Genomic DNA, 14,779 nt, shown 5'->3' with positions numbered 1-14,779 from the left:
GTTTGCTTCTGAGGATAAGAACAGCATGTGCAAGGCATTCTTACTATTTTGTAGAGTTAGGCTTGTATATATAGTCATAAAACAAGGCACTTGACATAGTAGAGGTACCGTATGCTACAGGGGCTTGGGTTAGAGAGTGATCACAGCTCCCTGCCAAAGACAAAGATCTAGTTAAAAGCAGTGGAATTTATTTTAATATTAATATCAAATATTAATATTTGAATATTTGCCATGATTTGTAAAAAAAAAAAAAAAACAGTAGAACTTTTTCCTGTCACAGAAACAATATAAACTCTTTGCAGGCAATAACAAACACACATGTGCAATTCTACCAGATAAAAGTAATCAGTGATAACATTTCTGTATATTTCCTTTACCGAAAGGGGCAATATAGAATATTCTGTTTCATTATTTGAAAGCATAGTGTGAAATACTGTCCAGGCCAGTTCTTCTATAATATAGTCTGTAGTGGCTATTTACATACCCCTTGTGCAAACGAATCGTGATTTATTTAAATAATCTTATAACGACCGGCACCGCTGTGCTGTCGTCAATGATAACTGATTCATCAGTGGTCAGAAATTTAGGAGACCATGGGGGGGTGGGTAGGGTGGGGAGGTAGGGATGTTCACAATGTTTGCTCTGAGCTGCAAAGTGTGAGCTGAGCTGGGAAACATAGGTGACTCTATCTTGGCCCACTTTGCAAAGGAACATGAAACACCATGGCACAGAGCAGAAGCCAGGCGAGTCTCTCAGCCTGGATTCAGTACAGGTCGGATACTTCGTGTCCTCAGATGTCCCTGGCAAAAGAAGGTGGTGCTGGAATAGTAATCAACACGGTTAGTTGTACATTCGGACTCTAGAGATACAACTCCTAACTTTGTCACTCTGTCACTTGATCCAGGGCAAATCATTTCATTCCTCTGAGTGTCAGCTTCCTCGGATACAAAATGGGAATCATTACACCTGTAGCAGGAAGGTTGTTGCAAAGATGGGAATGCTGCCTCCAAAGTACTTAGCACACTGCTTAGAACATAGCACATGCTCAGCAAATACTGTCTCTTGGTATTGTAATTTTGAGAGCCTTTGAAAAAATGTAAAACCAAAATTTTGAAGTGCTAAATGCTAAAATCCTGGTCAACATGGGTCTGTACAGACTCCCGCGAAGAGGGTAACTTTTATATGTTTGGATGCTTAAGATGACTAATTTTTTCTTTTTTTCCCATTAACCATAGCTCCTTTCTGGGCTGTTAAAGTCATATCCACTCTCTTTGCTTATCTGCACACTCAGAGGCTGTGAAATTTTACTACTCCACCCTCCACAAGCATTTGATGAAAATAAAAAACACATAGCACTTGGCTGGCCATCCCATCTTTCTTTCAAGGACAAACAAATTAATAGATTTGGTCAAATGGCAACACTTAAAAAAATAAATTATCCATTTTATGTTTTCAGACTTTTTTCCTCATGAGAAAGGTATATATGCTTTTTGAATATATATTCAACATTTGTGTGTGTTATTGAGATATTATTGACATGGTACATTAGTTTTAGGTATACAACATTTATGACTTGATAAAGGTATGTGATCACCACATACAACTGTCTCAGCAACTGTCAAATATGCAATTGAGTACTAATATCTATAGTCACCATGTTGTACATTACATCTCCAGACTTACTCATATATAATTGGAAGTGTTCCCAAAAGGTACAAAAGGCAATGTTGTTGATCCCAAATCTGTCTTTGGAAATATCTGCACTTCAATTAAAAACCTTTTCTAAGGTTAACACTGTAAGGGATAAATCTGCACGAAGAGTGGAAAAATGAAAGGTTCAAAGTCCTGCTGTATTGTTTTCAGTTTTTTTTAGTATTTCTTTCTTTCTTTTTTTTTTTTTTTTTGAGAGAGAGAGAGAGGAAGAGAGAATGAGAGAGAGCAAAAGCATGAGAGTGAGCATAGGAACAGGGGAGGGGCAGACAGAGAGGGAGACACAGAATCCAAAGCAGGCTCCAAGTTTTGGGCTGTCAGCACAGAGCCTGACGCAGGGCTTGAACTCATGAATCACAGGATCATGACCTGACCCAAAGTTGGAAGCTTAACAGACTGAGCCACCCAGGTACGCTCAAAGTCCTTATTATATTAAAGGCATATTCAGTCTAGTGAAAGACACACACACATACACACACACACACACACACACACACAGGCCTAATTATTGCATAAGGAATCTCTACAAGACCTTATAGTTCAGAGGAGACTCAAGGCATAAATCATGGTGTGTGTTAGCATAGCCATACTTCTGACCTAATACAAATTCCTGCTAAGGAATATTGACAATGTAATTGGAAGTAGAAGCAGACTCTTTTAATGCAGAAAGCCCTTACTATTTCTATCCTTAGTAGCTTGGATATTCCTTAGCATCTCTGAACTTCAATATTATCATCTGTAGAAAGGAAATACTATAAATAGATTTTCAGTTTTGTTTTTTTTGTTTTGCTTTGTTTTGCTTTTTGTTTGTTTGTTGTTGTTGTTTTTTTTTTTTTTTTTTTTTTAGAATTTAACAATATGAATGGACCCCCCCTGGAATAGTTCCCTAAATATACTACATTTCCATCCATTTCTGGTTAATCACACCATCAAAGCTAATCCTAGGGGTAGAATGGTAGTATTTATAGCAATAATCTCCCTGCCTTGCCCCTTTTGGGGCCCTTGGGTTAAGCTGAGCCAATAAGACCAAGGCATAACTGGAACACAGACACTCCAAGTGTTTTGTGTGGGGCCCTTCCCCTGGGGGAGCACAGATCATGCAGAGTTATGCCATGTCCAAGCACAGCAAGTTGGCCTGTGAAGGGGAAGAAGAAAGGATTGGACAGGGAGAAGCTGAGATGAGGAGAAACCATGAGGCTCTTGACAGACTGAGGAGCAGACAGGTTCCTCATGTTACTGTTGATGCTGTGGCCACTGGTAAACTGAGGTCCGTGCATACGAGGTCGCTGGTCATGTTCCCAGTGGGTGGTGCTGTGTCACTCTCACTCAGTGAAGAGGGACGAGGAAGACAGATAGGGCTGTCATGGAACCTTCAGAAGTAACCTGTGTTTAATTTTAGTAACATCTCTTCCCTGACGACTTCTGTGTGTCTTAAACCAAAATGCTTATTTTGTTTTTGAGAGAGAGAGCTTGAACAAGTAGGGGAGGGGCAGAGAAAGAATCTTAAGCAGGCTCAGTGCCCAGTGTAGAGCCCAATGCGTGGCTTGATCTTAAGACCTTATTATGGCTGGAGCCAAAGTCAAGAGTTAGAAGCTTCACTGACTAAGCCACACACCCAGGTGCTCCTTAAACCAAAATGATTAAAACCCAGGTTACAATTACAAAGTAGGTGATATCGGTCTTATCCTCATAGAAGTTCACACTGAGGGTCTTATCTTTTAGTATCCAAATGTGACTTCTTAATGTTTCTCTTCCACGACACATCTCCAGGAAATCTTTCTGGGTCTTTCTGCACTCTGGCATTTCTTGTCCTTGGTGGTTGCATATGATTGATTCCTTACCAGATTTCCCCTCTACCCCTCACATTCCTTCATGATACACTCATGGGTTAGAATCAAGATAGAATTTGTGTAAAAATACATTACTTCTCTTGTCAGCCATATAAGTCACTACTAATATTCCCTCTGGTTCAAAGAGGGAATGAAAAGGCAGGAGAGTACATGAGAAGCATTGAGATCTAGAGTTTGTTGTCTGATATTATAGCCACTGGCCACAGATGGCCTTTCAAATTTAAATTTAATTAAAAATTAATACAGTTATGAGGCACCTGGGTGGCTCAGTAGGTTATCTCGATTTCGGCTCAGGCCATGATCTCATGGTTCATGAGCTGGAACCTCACATCAGGCTCTGCACTGATGGCATGGAGCTTGATTGGGATTCTCTCTCTCCCTCTCTCTGTCCCTCCCTCGCTCAAGCTTTCTTTCTCTCTCAAAAATAAATAAACACTTTAAAAAAGTAAATATAGTCAATAAATCATTTCTTTAGTCACACCAACCGCACCTTATGTGCTTAGTACCACATGTGGTCATTGGCTACCATATAGGACAGTGTAGAGTAGAGAACATTTCTCTCACTATAAAATATTCTATAAGATAGTGCTGCTACAGAATGAATATTACAAATATACCCTTCTTTTGCACTCATGCTCTGATTCATTTGAGGAATATTACAACACTGTCAGAAAATGGAGTATCAAAAAATCATTATTAACTACAGATAAAGGCGAAACTGGAAGATGTGGGTTAGATCGTGGTTAAGCATATTCATCTAGCCAGACTTACCTATACAGATATGGCTAAGCCAGATGTGGTGGCTTTACCTATGTGGTGGAGAGGTCCTACTGTGGAAGAACAGCCAAGACCTGATGAAAGGCAAATCCAAAGAGGAAGTAAGGTCAATGGAATTCATCAATGGCTAGTTCACTCCCCTCCCCCCTGGACAGAGCTATAGTATTTTAGCCTTTGGTCTTCTTTCTGTGGAAGAAAATAGTATATAGAGATTATTTCCCTTAAATAGAAAATAAAAATAATGTCTCCAGCCTTTCCTTATCTACTATGAATTGTAAGGTCCCAGGGTCTCAGGACCAGAGTTTCCCAAGCTGCATGTCTTGAGATCATGATCCCCTTAGTTCTCAGAGTAGAGCATGAGGAAGCCAGGACTCCTTGCTCATTGTTACCTGACACCTAGATGTAAGCTATCTTTATCTATCTATCTATCTATCTATCTATCTATCTATCTACCCATCCATCCATCTATCCATCCATCCATCCATCCATCCATCCTATCCCAAAATAGGTTCTTTCCTTATAAGGGATTCTGCCTTTCTCCTAAAACAATGGACTCAAATTTTGCCTCCTTTCAAGAACAGTTTCCCTCACTTTCTACATTATCATTGTTATTAACTGAATGCTACTAATATAATAGATATATAATTACTCTATGAAATAGGTGCCCTTGTTACTGATGAAAAAAAAATTTCTCTCTTCCCAAATCCAATCATTTTTAAGTAATTTCCCCAAGCTCATGTACCTAGTTAGGGGAAGTGCTGACTATGTGAAAATCTGTATTCTCAACTACTTATGTCTAGGCTCTACCATGAGACTCTATACTAGGGAGAAGCAAACTGTATTTTGTTTATTTGTATCTCTATTATCCTATACAGGATTTGGGACATAGTAGCTGCTCTGTAAATATTTGTTGCTCAGTTATGAAAAACTCCTAACATTATTAACATATTTGTAATTTATTGAAAACGTGATAAAAATGAAGAAATAACTCTACTAATCAATAAGATGCTGTGCTTTAGCCAGATAAGAAGAAATTAAACACATGTTACACAGACATGTGAAATCTATTTATGGCTCCTTATTTTCCAAATCATTTTACAGACAGAGTAACTTTGGGAAAAGAACATTCAAATTGAAATGGTCCACTTAGTTTTAGTTTACATTATGGAAAATGAATCAGATGAAATCAACAATTGGCTGTTTTTACTGAGTAATAAGAAAGAGCAGTCCTTCTTCTAAGTCATAAACAATGAAAAGATTCTAATTAAAAGTGTTAAAAAAATCCCCAACTCTTCTCACTTAGCAGCTGGTTATGTTTTCTACACCTTGTTTCATGACATGGAATGCAGCACAGTCCATCCTTAGGGCCAATATGTCAAGATGCCTCTGACCAAGATGCCAACTGCCCTTATAACACTGTCCTTAGTGTGTTCATTCTTCTGAAAACTCAGACATAGTTTTTTAGTAGAGAGGAAGGAAGGAAGGAAGGAAGAAAGTAAAGGGAGGGAGGAAGGGAGGGAGGAAGGGAGGGAGGAAGGGAGAGAGGGAGGAAAGAAGGAAGGAAGATCATTAGTGCATTATGATAAAGACAAACTCAAGATTAAAAAAATTTCTTTTTAAACTTTCTCATAAAACACATTTTTCCAAGGAGGGTGTTTTAAAAGTCATGATTTCTTTTAGATGAGAGTTTGGGGAGATTTTCATAATTGTTTTTGTGTATCTTCCTCATGTTTTCATTCTTAGTGCTTTTAAAAGCATACATTGATCACTGTGTGTATTTATCCATTTATTCAACCAAGAGTGATTGAACATCTTCTGTGTGTTCATCATTGACTGTGGAGAAGAAGAAGATGCAGCATTAAACAATGAAGACAGAGTTCCTGCCTAGGGGAGCTCACATCTGATGGGGTGAGGTAGACAGTAATAATAGAAATAGAAATAATAGAAATAGAAATAATAGAAATAGAAAATAATAGAAATAAAAGACAGAAATAATAGAGGTAGACAGATATAGAAATAATAATAGAAATAATAGAAACATTACATATCTAGATAGGTAGGTAGGTAGATAGATGATAGATAGATAGATTGATTGATAGATTGATAGATAGAATTATAGACATTTAAGAAGAGCTATGAAAAAATAAAACAAAATTTTGAGTTAGAAATGCTTTGATATAATGATCCCAAACTTCCCTCTCAAATGGTGAAACTTGTGTTAAGGTCTAAAGTATAAGGTCTACCAGTCTTAAAGTAACTGGTAGAAGAACATTGTAGGCAGAGGGAATAGCAAGTACAGAGGCCTTGAGGTAGGGGAGACCTTGGTGTGCTGGAGGAATGGATAAGGCCCATATGTGGTTAAGGAGAAAGTTCAGAGTTCATATCAAGAGGTAGGTGGGAACTAGATCTTGCAGGTTTTGTAGGTTGTGGTGAATTGTTTTGATAAGCCACCGGGGGGGTTGATATGTTATACTATGGAGTGATATGATACACTATGCATTCTTTAAAAAAAAAAAAAAACACAACAACAACAACCCATGATATCAATTTGGTAGCAGTATAGAGAACAGGGTTTTCCAGGAGCACGAATGGTGATGGGGAGACTATGTCATTGTCCAGGCCACCAGTGATGATGGTGTAGACCAGAGAGGGGGTGGCGAAGCCAGTGAATGGATTCAAGAAAATTTTACAAGAACTGGCTGTGTTAACCGATGGATTGGATGTGGTCCAGGGAGAGAACCACACGGGGAGGGATTGGCGCTTGCACGACTTTACCTAGCTGGAGGAACCCGGAGGAGAAGCCTCTCCTTTCGTAGGTGTTTCAGCAACCCCGACAGTTTTGCTTTCATGAAAGATGAGGCCAGAGGCCTTGGTTTTGTCTCCATTCTGCTTCTGAAGAATGTGACTTTGGCAAAACACTTAATTTGATTCCTAGTGTTCCTACCTGTATATGATAATATGCGGCCAGAGTGATTGTTAACAGCCTGCGTTTAATAATTTCATAGTTTTGCCATAAAGCTTTCTTTGCCTCCACAGTAGAGGCATGGCTTCTTCCTATGTCTTCCTTAGCTCTGTAAGCTCTGGATTGCTCTTGTATTTTTGCTTCACGCTCTCACCCTCTCTGCCTCTGACAGCGAGACTTTCTCCAGCCCCTCGTTCTCACTAACCCCCTTCCCCTGGATGCTTGCACCTGCTGCTTTTCCTCCTCAGAAAGCTGAACTTGCCCTCCTTGGACTAGTGGACTTTCTTACAGATTCAGGTGTAGATTAAATTGTCACCTTCTCAGGGAAATGTTGTTGCCTTGCCTAGATCAAATGGGCCTTGTCTATTCTCATAGCTCTGTGCATATTTCTACACCAGCATCTGTCAGCAAACTTCATATTGGTTTGTCTGTTTTACTGACTTGGTTTCTCCCATGAGGACAGAAGTTCTGCCTGTTGCCCCTCAACATTATATCGCCTGCACTTAGGCAGGTCCTAACTTTGTGGTAATGTTACGGGATGAATGAATTGTTGAATAAAAAATTGAGTGAAGGGGCTAGATCACATTACCATTTATTTTCTTCTGAGTACTGAAAACACTACTTCTTAGCAAGAAAGTGATTCTTTGAAATGCATGTGATTTGCGTCACTGCCATTTTTTGTATGCAGTTCCACTGACCTGGAGTGCTCTGTGCTGGTAAAAGTTGTCTCTCTCTGGCTTCTTTATTTATTTATTTAAAAAATTTTTAATGTTTTATTTATTTCTGAGAGAGAGAGAGAGAGAGAGAGAGAGGCTGCGTGAGCAGGGGAGGGTGAGAGTGAGAGGGAGATACAGAATCCAAAACAAGCTCCAGGCTCTGAGATAGCTGCCAGAACAGAGGCCTGTGCGGGGCTCAAACCCATGATCCGTAAGATCATGACCTGAGCCGAAGTTGGACGCCCAACCAACTGAGCCACCCAGGCGCCCCTCTGGCTTCTTTAAAGTGGTAATCTTTACCACTAGCAGTGGTCAGTGCCTTTTTCAGGGATTGTGAATGACATCATTATTATGGGATCAGTTGTGTTTCCCAGAGAATCATGTGTTCAAGTCCTAACACTAGTATCTGTGAATGTGGCCTTACTGGGAAATCGATTCGTACAGAATTAATCAAGCTAAGATGAAGTCATCAGGTTGGCTTTAATCCAGTATGACTGGTATCTTTGTAAAATGAGGAGAATTTGGACACCAGCAAAGACATGTGAAGATAGAGGCAGAGGGGCTCCTGGGTGGCTTAGTCGGTTAAGCGTCCGACTTTCGCTTGGGTCATGATCTCGTGGTTCGTGGGTTCAAGCCCCACATCGGGCTCTGTGCTGACTGCCAGCTCAGAGCCTGGAGCCTGTTTCAGAGTCTGTATCTCCCTCTCTCTCTGACCCTACCCTGCTCACACTGTCTCTGTCTCTCCTAGAAATAAATAATAATATTTAAAAAAAAAATAAAAATAAAAAAGATAGAGGCAGAGACTGGGATAGAGTAATCATTTTAAGGAATGCCCAGCCTACCACCTGAAGTTAGGGAGGGAGGCATGGAACAGAGCCTCTTTCAGAGCATTCACAAGGAACCAACTCTGATCTTGGACTTTGAACCCCCAGAACTCTGAGAACATAAATTTGCATTGTTTAGAGCTACTTTGTGTGCTTTGTTATGGCATCCTAGGAAACTAATAGAATCATCATGTAATTGTTTTTGGTCTCTGCTTGGGTATCTTCTCTCCCCAACGAAAGTCTTCATCCACTCTGTGGCATCCTTATGCAGTGTAGGTACCTCTATGATACAGATGTAAGTGATTGCTCTGTATTTGATGCTCAATATAATGAACAAGGTTTATATTTTCTTAATGTTTAAAAAAGTCTCTACTTTGATTAATTCCTTTTCTCCAACCTAGCAAGATGTGATTTCTTCATTCAAACAGAGTAATTGAAGTTTTGTTTATTGTGGAATCTGGCATGAATTTGATATATTTAAAGAATAAATTAATAAAATGACTCAAGAAGTTAGCAAAACATCAACAACTGTATTCTCCTGAGATATTTGAAGAGGTCTTATTTTAATACATAAGAACTAGTCTGAGGTAACAACTGCGTGAATGATGGTAACAGTTGGAATCTGTTCAGTTTTTGGTTTTGTGTTCCAAAAATTATCTCTTAAGTGTTTTCTTTAGAATTCTCAAATGTGTATATTATAATGTCACATACGATTCTGCACCTGGCTTTTTTCAATAAAAATCACATTTTTTGAGGTCTAATCACTTTGAGATAGAGAAATCTTGTTCATTTATGAAATCATAATGTGCTATTACTTAGAAAATTTTATTCACACTCCTCCCCTATTGATTATATTTAGGTTATTTCTAATATTTTACTATTAAAAGCAGTGCTGCAGTAATGTTTGCCATAGGTTACAAACTAAGAAGCAGAATTTCTGGCCCAAAAGGAATATATATTTTCAGTCATAAAAGATTCTGACTAATTGTCCACATTTTCCTAACAAATTGCATTCCCACCTACATAAGTCTCCTTCCCCGCATATTCTTCTCTACCCTTGCTATTAATCAAACTTATTATTTGTAATAGTCTTTTGAGTGTGTGAAATGATATCTCACTGTGCATGTGTATGAGTACATGCTTTAAGCATAGTTGGGGAATTAATCTTTGCCTTCTGTATATCTGGTAAATGTGGCCTCCTGACCAAGAGTTTACCTTTTACACTTTATCTTTAAATGTGTCTTTCAATTTAAATGAACATGAAGTTATGAACCTTTTCTTAATGATTAAGAGTTTTGCATCTTGTTTCAGAAATTGTTTCTTATTTAAGGCGATAAGGTTATTTTCTATGTTTTCCCCTAACTTACTGGAGTTAACATTATTCTTATTGAAGAAAGCATAGCCATAAACATAGGATTTTTTCCTTACTAAGTCTCAGTCCATTTTTTACATTTCTTCTCAAAAATTTGTCTACAATCTAAATCTTAGAAATACACTTAGTTTGTTTCAGTCAAAAAATGAATAAATGTTGGGGAAAGAGGAAAATGGTGGACCCTAGTCTCCTCTTGTCCCATGAACACATGTAGATGACTATCAAATTATCTTAAATACCCCAGAAATTGACCCAGAAAGTGGCAGGATAGACTACATAAGTAAAGGGAGACAAGAAGTGACATTGGAGAAGGTAGGATATGTGGAGATGTGATTTAGGGGAGAAAGGATCACAGGTGTTGCAGATGGGAGGGAGCCATGGTCCCAGACAAGGGGGAGAGAGGGAGGCAGGGAGAGAGAGAGAGAGAGAGAGAGAGAGAGAGAGATGAAGAGGAGCACACAAGAGGAATGTACGATGAGTATGTTTCCCCATAGTCATTGGCTTGGAAAGCAAGAGAGGATGAATTTTGTGTTTTTGCAACCAGTGGAGCATAAAGCCTGGAGTTTTGTTTTTTTTTTTAATTATATTTTTTCTTAAAGCCTGGAGTTTTAAAGGTCACTGGGCTTGGCTGGTGTAGCAACAGAGGGCACTGCACTGTTCCTGGAGAGAAGGCAGGCAATCAACCTAGAGCACACAATGTGGAAACAAATCTGAAGAACACCTAGGGCACACAGGGGAGAGGTGATTTTCTCTCTCAGAAGACACCCCTGTGAAGCAGTGTTCATGGTGGCACCTCTCGGGAACCAAGGAGCTGGCTTGCAGAATTTCTCTCCCCCACTCCTCAGCATAAACACAGGGCCATCTATAGGAAGCAGTTCAGTGCCAATACTGGTGGCCTAACTTGCTTACACCAAGCCCCAGCCCCCTGTGCTCTGGTGCAACACTGTACCTCTCAGTTACACTTGCCTCAATTCCAGTGCCATAGCCCCTCCCCAAGAAGACCAGTACAAAGCCCTTCCCACACCATGTCCCCCAAACAAAGAGTTCTGTAGGGCCTCAGTTCTAGTGGAGGTGGTGTCAAGTCTCATTTCACGAGCAGACTAGAACACATCTAGTTAAAACTCATCACATTCAGGCCAGGGACCAAACACTGCCCACAGCAGGCAAGGAGAGCTGCTGCAGACCAAGAGCCTAAAGGACAGAGCAGTCAAAACACAAGAGCAGAGTCCATGCAGCAACACACTGGGGACACTCCCTGAAGCACCAGCCCTGGGCATTCTGTGACCATTTCTTCATAAGGCTATTATTCTCAGGATCAGTAAACATAACGGCTTTTTTAACACAGAGAGGGCAGAGACTTAGACAAAATGCAAAGACAGAAGAATTTATCCCAAATACAAGAACAGGATAAAGCTGTAACCAGAGATCTAAGTGAAAAAGATATAAATAACATGCCTGATGGAGCATTTAAAGCAACAATCATAAGGAAACTCACTGAGCTTGAGAATAGAATGGAAGACATCAGGGAGACCTTTACCACAAAGATAAAAGGGTTAAAGATAATCAAGGATGAAGAATGCAATAAATGACTTTGGAAACAGGCCTTGATGCAATAAACAGTGGACTAGAAGAAGCAGAGGTATGAATTAGTGATCTAGAAGACAAAATAATGGAAAATAATGGAACTGAACAAAAGAGAGAAAGAATTATGCAGCACAAGAATAGACTTAGAGAACTCAGTGATTCCATCAAATGGAAAAACACTTGTATTACAGGAGTCCAAGAAGAAGAAGAAGGAAGAGGAGGTGGAAGAAGAGGAGGAGGAGAGAGGAGGAAGGAGAAAAAGGGACAGAAAATGTATTTGAAGAAGTAACAGTTTGGGGCACCTGGGTGGCTTAGTCGGTTAAGCGTCCGGCTTTCACTTAGGTCATGATCTCGCGGTTCGTGGGTTCGAGCCCCGTGTCAGGCTCTGTGCTGACAGCTCAGAGCCTGGAGCCTGTTTCAGACTCTGTGTCTCCCTCTCTCTCTGACCCTCCCCTGCTCACGCTGTCTCTCTCTCTCAGGAATAAATAAAAAACATAAAAAAAAAAAAAAAGAAGTAACAGTTGAAAACTTCCCTAATCTGAGGAAAGAAATAGACCTCCATATCCAGGAGGCACAGAGAGCTCCCATCAAAATCAACAAAAGCAGGCTAATACCAAGACATATTGTAATTAAATTTGCAAAATATAGTGATAAATAAAAAGATCTTAAAAGAAACAAGAAAAAAGAAGTCATTAACTTGCAAGGGAAAACTCACAAGGCTAGCTGGAGATTTTTCAAAAGAAACTTGGCAAGCTAGAAGGGAGTGGCAAGATACATTCAATGTGCTGAATGGGAGAAATCTGCCACCAAGAATATTCTGTCCAGCAAGCCTGTCATCCAGAATAGGAGAGATGAAGAGCTTCCCAGACAAGCAAAAACTAAATTAGTTCATGACCACTAAACAACCAGCCCTGCAAGAAATATTAAAGGGTACACTTTAAGTGGAAAGGAGAGATCAATAATGACAGTAAAAGGCATGAAACACAAAAGCAGTAACAATGGATATTTCTGTAAAAATCAGTCAAGGAATTCACACACAAAAAAAGGATATGAAATATAAAAGCATATACTGATAACATGGGGAGGAGAGGAGAAAACAATGTTTTCAAATTTGAATGATTATCAACTGAAATAGACTATTTGCAAAAGATGTTATATACAAACCTAATGGTAAGCACATATTGAAAAAAACGTTAACAAGCATGCAAACAATAAAGGGAAAGGAACTCAAATCTATTACTAAAGCAAATCAGCAAAACATGAAAGAGAGAGACAAGAAAGGATTGGAGAAAATCTCCAGAAACAGTGACAAAACAAGTAATAAAGTGGCAATAAATACGTATCTATCTATAATTATTTTGAATTTAAATGGACTAAGCACTCCAATCAAAATATACAGGGTGTCAGAAAACAAGGACTATCTATGTGCTACCTTTAGGAGATTCATTTTAGACTTAAAGACACCTCAGATTGAAAATGAGAGGATGGAGAACCTTTATCATGCAAATGGATTTCAAAAGAAAGCCAGCTTAGCAATACTTGACAATGAAGCAACAGGAAGAGAAGTCAAGAAACTGATCCCACTCACAATTATACAAAAAAAACCCCATAAAATACCTAAGGAATAAATCTAACCAAAGATATAAGAGATTTGTATGATGAAAACTACAGAAAACTCATGAAGGAAGTTGAAGAAGACACAAAGAAATGGAAAAACATTCCATGCTCATGGATTGGAAAAATAAATATTGTTAAAATGTCGTTACTACCCAAAACAATCTACACATTCAATGCAATCCCAATCAAAATTGCACCAGAATTCTTCTCAAAACTAGAACAAACTATCCTAAAATTTGTATGGAACCACAAAAGACCCCGAATAGCCAAAGTAATACTGAAGAAGAAAACCAAAACGGGAGGCATCACAACCTCCCAGAGTTTAGCCTCTACTATAAAGCTGTAAGCATCAAAACAGTATGGTATTGGCAAAAAAACAGACACACAGACCCATGGAATAGAATAGAGAACTCAGAATTGGACCCAAAAACGTACTGCCAACTAATCTTTGGCAAAGCGGGAAAGAGTATCCAATGGAAAAAAGACAGCCTCTTTAGCAGATGGTGCTGGGAGAACTAGACAGCAACATGCAGAAGAGTGAAACTAGATCATTTTCTCACACCATATGCAAAAGCAAACTCAAAATGGATAAAGGACCTGAATGTGAGACAGGAAACCATCAACCCTAGAGGAGAAAGCAGGAAACAATCTCCTTGACCTCAACCACAGCAATTTCTTACTTGACACATCCCCAAAAGCAAGGGAATCAAGAGCAAACATGAACTATTGGGACCTCATCAAGATTAAAAGCTTCTTTCTGCATGGCAAAGGAATCAATCCATAAAACTAATAGGTAGCTGATGGAATGGGAAAAGATAGTTGCAAGTGACATATCAGATAAAGGGCTGGTATCCAAAATCTCTAAGGAACTCACCAAACTGCACACCTGAAAAACAAATAATCCAGTGGAGAAATGGGCAGAAGATATGAACAGACACTTCTCCAAAGAGCATATTCGGATGGCCAACAGACACATGAGATGATGCTCAGCATCCCTACTCATCAGGGAAATACAAATCAAAACCACACTGAGATACCACCTCACGCTGGTCAGAGTGGCTAAAATGAACAAATCAGGAGACTCTAGATGCTGGCGAGGATGTGGAGAAACATGCACCCTCCTACACTGTTGGTGGGAATGTAAACTGGTACAGCCCCTCTGGAAAACAGTGTGGAGGTTCCTCAAAAAATTAACACTAGAACTCCCCTATGACCCAGAAGTAGCACTGCTAGGAATTTACCAAAGGGATATAGGAGTGCTGATGCATAGGGGCACATGTACCCCAATGTTCATAGCAGCACTCTCAACAATAGCCAAAACATGGAAAGAGTCTAAGTGTCCATCAACAGACGAATGGATCAAGAAA

General features: G+C 39.4%; 1 long non-coding RNA gene across 1 annotated transcript in view; it reads right to left on the bottom strand.

Moving 5' to 3' along the window:
- Positions 1-239: 239 nt before the first annotated feature.
- LOC120235965 overlaps positions 240-14,779 on the bottom strand; it is a 50,508-nt gene continuing 35,968 nt past the window's right edge. Inside the window, exons 2-3 of the long non-coding RNA XR_005529552.1 lie at positions 4,332-4,523; positions 240-819 (exon numbers count right to left, since the gene is read on the bottom strand). This is a non-coding gene — a long non-coding RNA (uncharacterized LOC120235965). The remainder of the gene's footprint in view (positions 820-4,331; positions 4,524-14,779) is intronic.

Source organism: Hyaena hyaena, unplaced genomic scaffold (genome assembly GCF_003009895.1).
Source record: "Hyaena hyaena isolate Hyena2069 unplaced genomic scaffold, ASM300989v1 scaffold_141, whole genome shotgun sequence".
Classification (NCBI taxonomy): domain Eukaryota; kingdom Metazoa; phylum Chordata; class Mammalia; order Carnivora; family Hyaenidae; genus Hyaena; species Hyaena hyaena.
This window is presented reverse-complemented; position numbering and strand designations above follow the sequence as displayed.